Source organism: Nicotiana sylvestris, chromosome 12 (genome assembly GCF_000393655.2).
Source record: "Nicotiana sylvestris chromosome 12, ASM39365v2, whole genome shotgun sequence".
NCBI classification, from domain to species: domain Eukaryota; kingdom Viridiplantae; phylum Streptophyta; class Magnoliopsida; order Solanales; family Solanaceae; genus Nicotiana; species Nicotiana sylvestris.
Window position 1 is genome coordinate 7,590,196 of NC_091068.1, and position 10,705 is coordinate 7,600,900.

A 10,705-nucleotide genomic window follows, 5' to 3' on the forward strand; every position below is an offset into this window, starting at 1 on the left:
TCTAAAAATCCTAAATTAGCCTATAGAACTAAATTAATTTATAAAAGTGCTAATTAACTCTTAATAACAATTAACACACAATTAAATAGCAATTACGATAAAATCACACAATTTGGACATTAAATGCCAAAAATGTGATGTACATTATTTTTATGATTTTTGTTCTTGTAAAACAAACTTAATTGCTCCTAATTGTAGAATTAAATCCTAAATGCAAATGCGACATATTGTTTTTTATTAATCTAATAAATAAACATGCAAACTTATCATATGTTGCTACAACATTCACTTCCGGAAATGGAGCTGACCCAGTGGGACGGGCTTCATGATTTTTCATTAATAGAGTATTATTCTGCTCAGCCACAAGTAGGCATGTGATTAACTCAGAATATTTCTTAAAACCTTTTTCACGGTATTGTTGTTGTAGCACCACATTTGAAGCGTGAAAAGTAGAAAATATTTTTTCCAATAAGTCCTCATCTGTGATAGTGTCTCCTCATAATTTTAATAGAGAACTTACTTTAAAGATAGCAGAATTATACTCACTTACGGTTTTAAAGTCTTGCAACCTTAAATATATCCACTCATACCGAGCTTTCGGTAATACCATAAGTTTTAGGTGGTCATATCGATCCTTTAAATTAATCCATAATTCAAGTGGATCTTTTACGGTTAAATATACGTAATATACAAATAATTTTAATATAAATGCACCTTTTTCTCTACCTTATCCACCTAATCTATTAAACCTATCTCATAAAATTTTTACGTCTCATTTAATAGGAATAACAAGTAGTAATATTCTCACAAACGTTAGCTAAATCTTAGCCTAACAAATGATATAGTACACCACAGTACATACTACAAATTATTCCTTTTGTTGCTAGCTTATGTTATATATATATATATGGGATCCCTAGCTAGTATTAGACTATAACAGAATTCCTATTAGTAATCTTGTATGATTTTATTTGGTTTTGCATTGGTCCTGTCACACCTCCTTCTTCCGCCCCGCGAGGGGTGAAGGAGTTTTTCCAATTAAAGGACAATCGAAGCGGGATTTATTTATTTATTTCAGAGTCGCCACTTGGGAGATTTAGGGTGTCCCAAGTCACCTATTTTAATCCCGAACCGAGGAAAAGAATGACTCTGTATTACAGTCCACGAACAAAAAATCCGGATAAGGAATTTTGTTAACCGGGGAGAAGGTATTAGGCATTCCCGAGTTCCGTGGTTCTAGCACGGTCGCTCAACTGTCATATTCGGCTTGTTTATCTGATTTTATACAATTATGCGCTCATGTGCAAGTTTTAACTCTTTACCACTTTTATCATTATATTTTTAAAAGAATGTGAACATCGTTTAAAAACATGTCTTTGGATTGCGTCACATAAAATGCACCCGCGATCCGGAACGTATTTTTATTCAATGTTTTGGGATTTGAATTTGGGTCGCATAAATGCGCACCAGTGTTTAAGAATGTATTATTATTAAAATCGTGTCTAAAGCGATTAACGTATTATTATTTATGGGTAAGACCGTGGAATTCACTAAACAGTCCATCCCGAATTCTAAATACTTAATTAAACATTTATTGAGGGCCCCGCAATTGGTGCATTTTATTGGGCGAGGCTCATCTCATTTTATTTTTTAAAGGACAGTCCTAAAATGCCTACATTTTTCTATTGAAATTTGTCTCTACAAAATAAAAGAGAAAATATCTTAATTTATTTACATGTTATTACCTAGTTACATTATACTAGGCATGTTCTCAGTTTGTCAAAATAAAATAAAAAACATAGCAATCTAATTTTAATCCTAGACCATTTACATGCTGAAATTAACCAATATTATTTAACTAAACAATATTTCTACCAAGTTCCTACTAGATGGCCTATTCGTTTGATTTTTGACTCGACGGAGTTACTACACCATTTATTTATTTTTAGGCAATATATGTAAATAGTTCATCTATTAAGCTATCGTCGGATGTTCCACTATATGTATTAAATAGCTACATGATTCTGATTTTTGCAAGCTAAATAATTTGTACATACAAATAAAATTCATAATATAATTAAAGCAAATTTAGAATTTCAACTCTTCATTTTTCGTATTCATGCTTCATATTTCGGATTACAATAACCAGCGTGTCAGTTGTGTACCTGATATTGGAAGCAAAAGAAAATGAAGATGAGAATCAGCAGCAGTAATAACAATACAGCACAGCAACAACAGTCCAGCAACAGTAACAACCCAGGAACAGAGTTTGCAAACCAGTGGAGCAGTAATCCCAAAAAACAAAAGCTTCAAGCTTTGATGAAACAACAACAATTAATGTTGATTTCAAACAATGAAAGAAAGCAGAAGATTCTTTTTTAGTTTTTTTTTATTTGAAAGCTTTAATATTTTTCGGAATTTTTCTTTCTCTCTTAAATATTCAGCTCTCTTTTTTCTCTCTCTCTCTCTCTATCTGTCCGTTTTTTTCTTATTCTCTGTCTTATCTCCCTAAAATCTGATTCAAGACCTCTTATTTATATCCCCAACCCTTTAATCAATTAAAATCAACCAGTTTCTCCTACCAAACCCATTATCTTCCCACTCATCTCCCACTATATTAAACTAATATATCAAACCAACCCATTATATCTTGTCCCCCATGCCTACCATAAACAATTACCATATTCCCCTCCACTATATTTTGTCTTGTCCCCCATTTATATTAAACAACTATATCACTCACACCCCATTATATTTTGTCCCCCATGCTTAACATAAAGAATTATTCAAAAATGTTCAATTACCAAACTACCCCCATCAGCTCTAACGATTCAATTAATCAAACTCAACCAAAATATAGCCAATAAGACCAGTTTCTTAACCAAACTCAACAACAAATCATATGAACAACATGAACAACATCAAATTAATGTGAATGAATTAACCATATTGGGAACCAATCCTGGTTAACTCAAACCAAAAATGGATGAGCAAGGAAACAACAATATTAACAACACAATACATGATTCATCAACTAATCAAAAAACCAAAACATAACATTAAATCACTAGATTAAAGTGAACTTCAAACCCAAGATGAACTTGAGTTAAATCAACAACAAACATGACGGATTCAAACGATTTAACCAACATATTTCCCTACTACAACTAAATTCTTTTAGACAAACAACAAGATCGAAGAAGGAACAATTAAGAATTTAAGCTTGAATCTAACAACATTAACAATTTCTGAAAAATACATAAAACACATGAAACAACTAAAAATAATTAGTTAAACTTTGATTTGAATCTAACAAACATTAAACTAACAAATTTTTACCTAAACAATAAATAAGAACAATAAAGCAAACTGAAAAATTCACAAAATAATGAACTAAACAAAGATTTACCGATTTTAGATTTTGAGAATATCAAAACGAAATACGGACAAAAATAAAACTCAAAATCCGACAAACCGGAAGTGACCAACGACGAACGGAAATGGAAAACTTGGACAGAAAGCTCGACGCACCAGACCTCGACTCAACGAAAAAACCCTCGAACTTTGACGAAATGAAGAAGACGAAGCAACAGTAGAAGCCGCGGGGAGCAGTTGGAGAAGAAAGCAGCAACAACAGGCTGGGCTTTCATGGTGGAGCTTCGACGATGGACTGTTTTAAGCAGTCTTTTGAAGCAGACGTAGCTTGCAGTGAAGAAGAAAGTTGAAGCAGTAGCAGCGGCAGCCATGGCGGAAACGTGAGCAGCCAGCAGCAACGACCATGGAGGAAAAGAAACAGCAGCACGACGAAGAGAAAAGGACGCAGCAGCAGTAAAGCAAACGACGCAACATGACGAGGAAGATGAAGCAGAAACAGTGAACGTGCGGGGCTGCTGGAGGTCGACGAACCATTCGTCGTCGATGACTGGATGTAGCAGCTGGTCGTTTGGACTTGAGGTTGAAGGAAGCCATGGACGTCGAGCTCAAACTCGAGCTTGACGTCGAACGACGAAGATGAAGCCGCGATGGTGGTCGCTTGGTCGGAGACGGAGGCAGCGGGCAGTCCATGGCTGTGTGATGAAGAGGAGGGTAGCCATTGATGGGGAGGTTGGTGTTTGGAGAAGAAGAAGCAAATGAGAGGGGGAGGGGCGGATACCTTAGCTTTTTTTTAGGGTTTTCTTTTGTTTGTTTTGTAAAAAATGAAAAATGAAAATGAAGAGGGGGAGTTGGGTTGTTGGTACTGGACTGGGTCGACCCGGTTTGGAATGGACCGGGTCATAGGGAAGGTTGGGCCATTTTTTGGGCCTGTGGCTTGAAATTGAAGAAGAGGCCCAATTCCGACTTTCTTTATATTTTCGCTCTCTTTTCTTCTTTTATTTTTCTAAAACTAAATTATAAAAATACTTAAACTATTATTAAGAACTAAATTAAGTTATAAAAGCGCAAATTAACTCCCAATAACAATTAACGCACAATTAAGTAATAATTAAGCATAAAATTGTATATTTGGACATTAAATGCTAAAAATGCAAACGATGCCTATTTTTGTAATTTTTATTTTTTTGTAAAACAAACTTAATTACTAACAATTGTAGAATTAAATCCTACATGCAAAATGCGACATATTTTTTTATTTTTATTAATTTAACAAATAAACATGCACAGACAAACATACAAATAATTACACAAAAATACCACAAAATATCACAAAAATTGCACACCAAGAAAAATTATTTTATTTTTGAATTTTTTGGGAGTAATTCTCATATAGGGCAAAAATCACGTGCTTACAGCTTCCCTCTTTGCCCGAAGACACGAAGGGTTTTCGTGCAAAGATAAAGCGAGCGATTTTTGCCCATCCGAATACTTCGTATGAAGCATTTTTTTTGAAAAAGATTTGACCGAACCTTTGCTTCAAAGGTTTCCTACATATCCTAGGCTAAACAGGAATCAGGTCAATGTAGTTCGGGAAGTTTTGGTAGCTGGGACTACCGTGAGACTGCAATATTACTGTTGTTGCATGCTATTACCACTACTTACCGATCTCCTTGTTACACCGTGCTTAAAAGAAAACAAGAAGCTAGGCTAGACTGCAATTTGTTCTTGTTGCCTTGCTTTCTTGTCTGCTTGCGTTTCTTTCGGTGCTTTTCTTCCGATGCTTTTCTTCAGAGACTTCTGGCCCTTTGCCTTTCTGAATACCAGTTTTATCATTTTGTTCGGTCCGATGGGGACATGGCTTTCTTCATTAAGCTTTTCGGCGGTTCCTCTGGGGATACGGCTTTCTTCATCATATTTGTTATGCTGGACATGATTTAATGTTCTCCAGCTGCTTCTTTCAAGACGCGTCCTTTCTTCCTTTTGACTCAGGCGCTTGAGTTTGTGTTGGGACCTCTTGTTGCAACCTTCTGCTTCCCGGTGCTGGGGATTTTTATTGTTTCCTGCTGGGGATTCCTGTTGTAACCTTCTGCCTTCCGGCGAGGTAATTGATTTCAAAATCTGAAGTACAAGACTAAAAAGTATTCCTCTCGTTATACAGGTGGGCGCCTGACTTCAACAAACAACTTTGAAAAATAAAACGTCATTCCTCTCTTCAGGCGGGCTCCTGATTTCAAAAACAACTTTTAAAAATAAATGTCATTCCTCTCTTCAGGCGGGCTCCTGACTTCAACCAAACAACTTTTAAAATAAACGTCATTCCTCTCTTCAGGCGGGCTCCTGACTTCAACAATAACTTTAAAAATAAAATGACATTCCTTTCTTTAGGTTGGCGAGATTTCAACAACTTTTAAAAATAAAACGCCTTTCCTCTCTTCAGGCGGGCTCCTGATTTCAAAAACAACTTTTAAAAATAAACTCCATTCCTCTCTTCAGGCGGGCTCCTGACTTTAAACAAACAACTTTTAAAATAAACGCCATTCCTCTCTTCAGGCGGGCTCCTGACTTCAACAACAACTTTAAAAATGTCATTCCTTTCTTTAGGTTGGCGAGATTTCAACAACTTTTAAAAATAAAACGCCTTTCCTCTCTTCAGGCGGGCTCCTGACTTCAACCAATAAATCGCCATTCTGTTCTTCAGGGGGCTCCTGACTTCAACCAATAAATCGCCATTCTGTTCTTCAGGGGGGCTCCTGACTTCAACAACTTTTCAAAAATGCCATTCCTTTCTTTGGCTGGCGAGATTTTAACAACTTTTAAAAATAAAATGCCTTTCCTTTCTTCAGGCGGGCTCCTGACTTCAACCAATAAATCGTCATTCTGTTCTTCAGGGGGCTCCTGACTTCAACCAATAAATTGCCATTCTGTTCTTCAGGGAGACTCCTGACTTCAACCAATAAATCGCCATTTTGTTCTTCAGGGGGGCTCCTGACTTCAACAACTTTTCAAAAATGCCATTCCTTTCTTTGGCTGGCGAGATTTTAACAACTTTTAAAAATAAAACGTCTTTCCTTTCTTCAGGCGGGCTCCTGACTTCAACCAATAAATCGCCATTTTGTTCTTCAGGAGGGCTCCTGACTTCAACCAATAAATCATCATTCTGTTCTTCAGGGGGGCTCCTGACTTCAACCAATAATGTCAAAAATAAATCGCCATTCTGTTCTTCAGGGGGGCTCCTGATTACTTAAAATTTGAATTGTATTCCTTTATTCTCCAGGTGGGCTCCTGATCGCTGATACTTCAACTGTTCTTCCTTGTTCTCCAGGTGGACGCCTGATTTCTGAGGATAATACCACTAGGGGAGTCTCCTTGCTTCCCCTCCTTCAATTTTTTTTTTATTTTCTCTCAACACTGCTGGGGATAAAAGTGTTATCTTCTTGGGATAACGTCGTTGAGGATAACGCTGTTGGGGAATTTTATCCCTTCAAATCGATGCTTCATTCTTCTGGAAGCTGTTGGGGATGATAATGGCTTTTGCTTTTTCTAAACACCAGTTTCATCTCTTTGGTTCTGTCTGCTGGGGATACAACTCCTTTTATTAAAACTTGTTATTTTCTTTCTTTCAACACTATTGGGGATAACACCGGTTCAAAGACCACTTCCCTTGAGGCTGGTGTTATCTTTATTCTTCCTCGAATGGGTACCTGACTTCCAGAAAATTTTCTAAATGAAAGGAAAATTTTCTGCCCCAGTTTGACAGTCTCCCTTATGGCATGCATTTCTGTCATCAATGCCATTTCCTTTACCTGTTTCAAATCAAACAAAATTTGTTAGTTTAAAACGCGGTGGTTGGTTGTGATACTCCTACTGGGGATGGCTTTCCCTTTCTCCTTCCCTGCTCTGCGTTCCAAAAAAACTTGCTGGGGACGATATTATTTGCTGGGAATGATCCCTTTCTGCTGGGGATATCCCTCTTCTTTTTGTGGCATAGTTCGGAAACTGTCATTTTCCTGACCTTTTAGTCTCGATAAATTTCCCAAATCATGCCCATTGCTCTTCTTGATTTGTCCACAGGCCTTGGCCTTGAGGTTTATAACCTTTGATTTTGGCAAGGATATCCATCTTGACACTCGTCAATCCTTTTGTCAATTCCCTCTTGTTGGGGATATCTTTTTTTTTTTTGACATTGGCCTCGCGCTTGTTCCTTGCTGACTATACCACTTGGATGTACTAGTCATATCTCATCTTGCATAATTGGAAAGATGATGGCCTATTTTGAAGTCATTTCCCACTTGTTCTGACCAAACAGACTCTACTGGGGAATTTTCTATGAAAGGAGAAAGATAAAAAGGAACAGAATAAAAGACAAAGGAAAAAGATGACTCTTTAACAAAAGAAACTATAAATAAAAACCTATCAAACGCAGACACCGACTCTAATGGTCATGACATGCATATGTGGCCTATCCTCCGTCGTCAATCGTCTTTCAAGATCTTCCCTTGACTATCCCCAATCTTATTCGACTTGTAGTGCCCGAAGGGTTTTCACTATCAAGCCTCTCTCATTTTGGGTTTTTCTCTCAGCTTTCATCGCCTTATGGTGTCCGTGAAGATTTTCACCGATAAGACTCTCTCATTTATATCACTTTCCAGCTGGGGATTTGGAGTGTTGCCGGTATGACTCTCTCTGCTGGAGATTAGAGTCCTTTCTGCTGTGGAACAGAATGTTATGTTCGCCGGTAAGACTCTCATTTGTCTGACTTGGCATCTTTTGCAGACTGATCAGAAGGTCTTTCTTTGGACCGTAATGTGGTTTTTTGGATAGGCTAGAAAGAAATGGTATTAAAGGCTCAAAAAACAAATCAATTTGGGGTTCAAAATTACAACCTTCGGAACCATATTTGTTTACAACAAGCGCAACCCTTGCCCCAGTTTCTTGCTTGGGGATTTTTTAATTTTTTATTATTATTTTTTATTTTTTACTTTTTATTACACCATGCACACTATGCATACTATGCACCCTATGACCGAGCCGTGAAGCGCCTACGTATCCTCTTTGAGGAATCAGGTCAAACGTAGTTCCCAATTCCTCTTTTTCTTCTGACTTTCTTTTGTTTTTTTTGTTATCATTTTTCTTTTTTTTTTGTTACCTTCCAGGCTCGTATTTCCTAGTCGTTGCTATTGATTCCGAACGAGGGGTATGAAAGAAAATAAATAAGGCTCAAAAGAGGTAACGAAGGATAAAGTGTTTAGGTAGCAGAACAAAATGCCTTCGTCATTCCAGTCTTCAAAACATACCAAGTGCAAACAACACAATTGAACATAGATTTATAGTCTCTTCCGATAGTGCTGGACTTGACAATTATGTTAAACACTTGCTTTTCATTTGTCATTTCTAAAGCACTGCTGGGCGACACTCTCACTCTCATGCACGACCCTCATGCCAATTTGGCGAATCTTGCATTTAACGGTTTTCTTTATGTTTTACTTGCCCCAGTTCCACATGACTCGGGCTTCAAATAATCTCAAACCGTTCTTATTTCCTTTAAATGCTTTGATCACCTTCCCAGGGTTTTATGATTAACTTTATAGACTAGGCCCAAACTGTGTGCGCATGTCATGTCCCTAGAATCGGCATTGAACGAAAATGACAAAAGGACTAAATAAAAAGATGACTGGAAATAATAAAAGACCGGCTTTTGTATTAAACTTCCGGCGAAATGGTTAGAAAAACAAACAAAACAACCAGAATAAAATCTTAACACAACATCAACGAGACTTAAACAAACTGATACGACAAAAATGGAAAGATAAGAAGGTTTGACACAAGACAATATTCGGATTACAACCCTAAGAATAATCCGGATAACAGAAATGACAACAAAATAAACCACCAACAGCTTCTCTCTTGCTAACCAAGGAACGGAGCGTCCTCCCATTTTATCAAAATTGGCATCTTAGCCACTAAGCTTTGCATTAGTATTGCCAAGACCATTATCAGCTTCCATATCATCAACCTCCGTCAACAAGTTCTCGATAGGGTTCGAGTGCTCCATGTTACTGTTATCGATCACAATCCGCCCTTCTTGGATCATTTTCTCTACTTCCCTTTTCAAATTACGACAACTCTCAATGTTGTGCCCTATGACATTGGAGTGGTACGCGCATTGCGCTGCCGGATCAAAGTTTCTTGCATGTGGATCTGGAGTATATGCGGGGAGCGGCTCAATCAAGCCAGCATGCTTTAGCCTTTCAAACAGACTTGCATAAGATACTCCGATAGGGGTGAGAGCCTTTCCTCGTTTCAGCAACCTCTCGTTCCTAAATGCTTGATTGGGCCGGAAACCTGATCCAGGGGGCTTCCGGTAGGCTTGTGAGGGTGGATGGGCCTTCTGGGGAGGGGAGTAGCGTTGACGAGTGATGGAGCTACTCGGGTATCCGGGAAAGCTGCCATAAGTGGGTTGGGATGGAGAGTATGGGGGATCTTCTGTTACGGTGTTGGGTGCTTGTGTAATGACAGAGTTCAAGAGGCTTGGCGGTGGAGGGGGCAGCGTTTTCCTAGTTATCCATGCTTGATACATGTCTGCCACATGCTGTCTCAACATTTTTACTTCTTCTACCAACCCGTTGTTCCGTTCGACCAATTGTTGTCGGTCATCAGTACCGACCCACTCGGTTCTGTGGTTCTGAGTCATTGTCCTTTGACTTTGCATTGTAGGGAGGAGTTACCACAACCAACCACTTTTCTATATATGAACAACAGCAAAGTGAAGCCATCATGTTAGTGTTAGGGCATTTGACAGACAATCATATATAAGAGATACAATGCACCTAAGCAGTTAGACAATTGTGCCCCTCTGAAAATCTCCCACACTTTCCTTTATTTATTTATTTTTTTATTGGTGGTCGAACCTTATGGAGATTGTCTACGTATCATGACCCTGCATGAATCAGACCTTGTGTAGTTCGGACCAATAACAGATAAACAATAATAAACATTTTTTTTTTCGATTTTTATATTAAAACAAACTAGGTTTCAAAGGTTTAAAGATGACCTACAAACTTGAAAATCAAACAACCTGCATATTCTAATCAAAAGATTTACAAACTCAAAAACAAACGGCCAGCTTCCTTTTCCCGTTTGACAAATACAACCAAATGGCTATTTTTGTAAATGCGGCCCCTTCCAAATCTCACATGAATTTTGAGGCCGGGAAGGATTATTTTATGACACTTTACAAACTTGTCCATTTTTTTATGAAAATAGCCTTTTGACAACTGAAAGATACTCTAAGGCTGTTTCGGCAAGAACGGTTCAAGACGCGGCCGAAGCT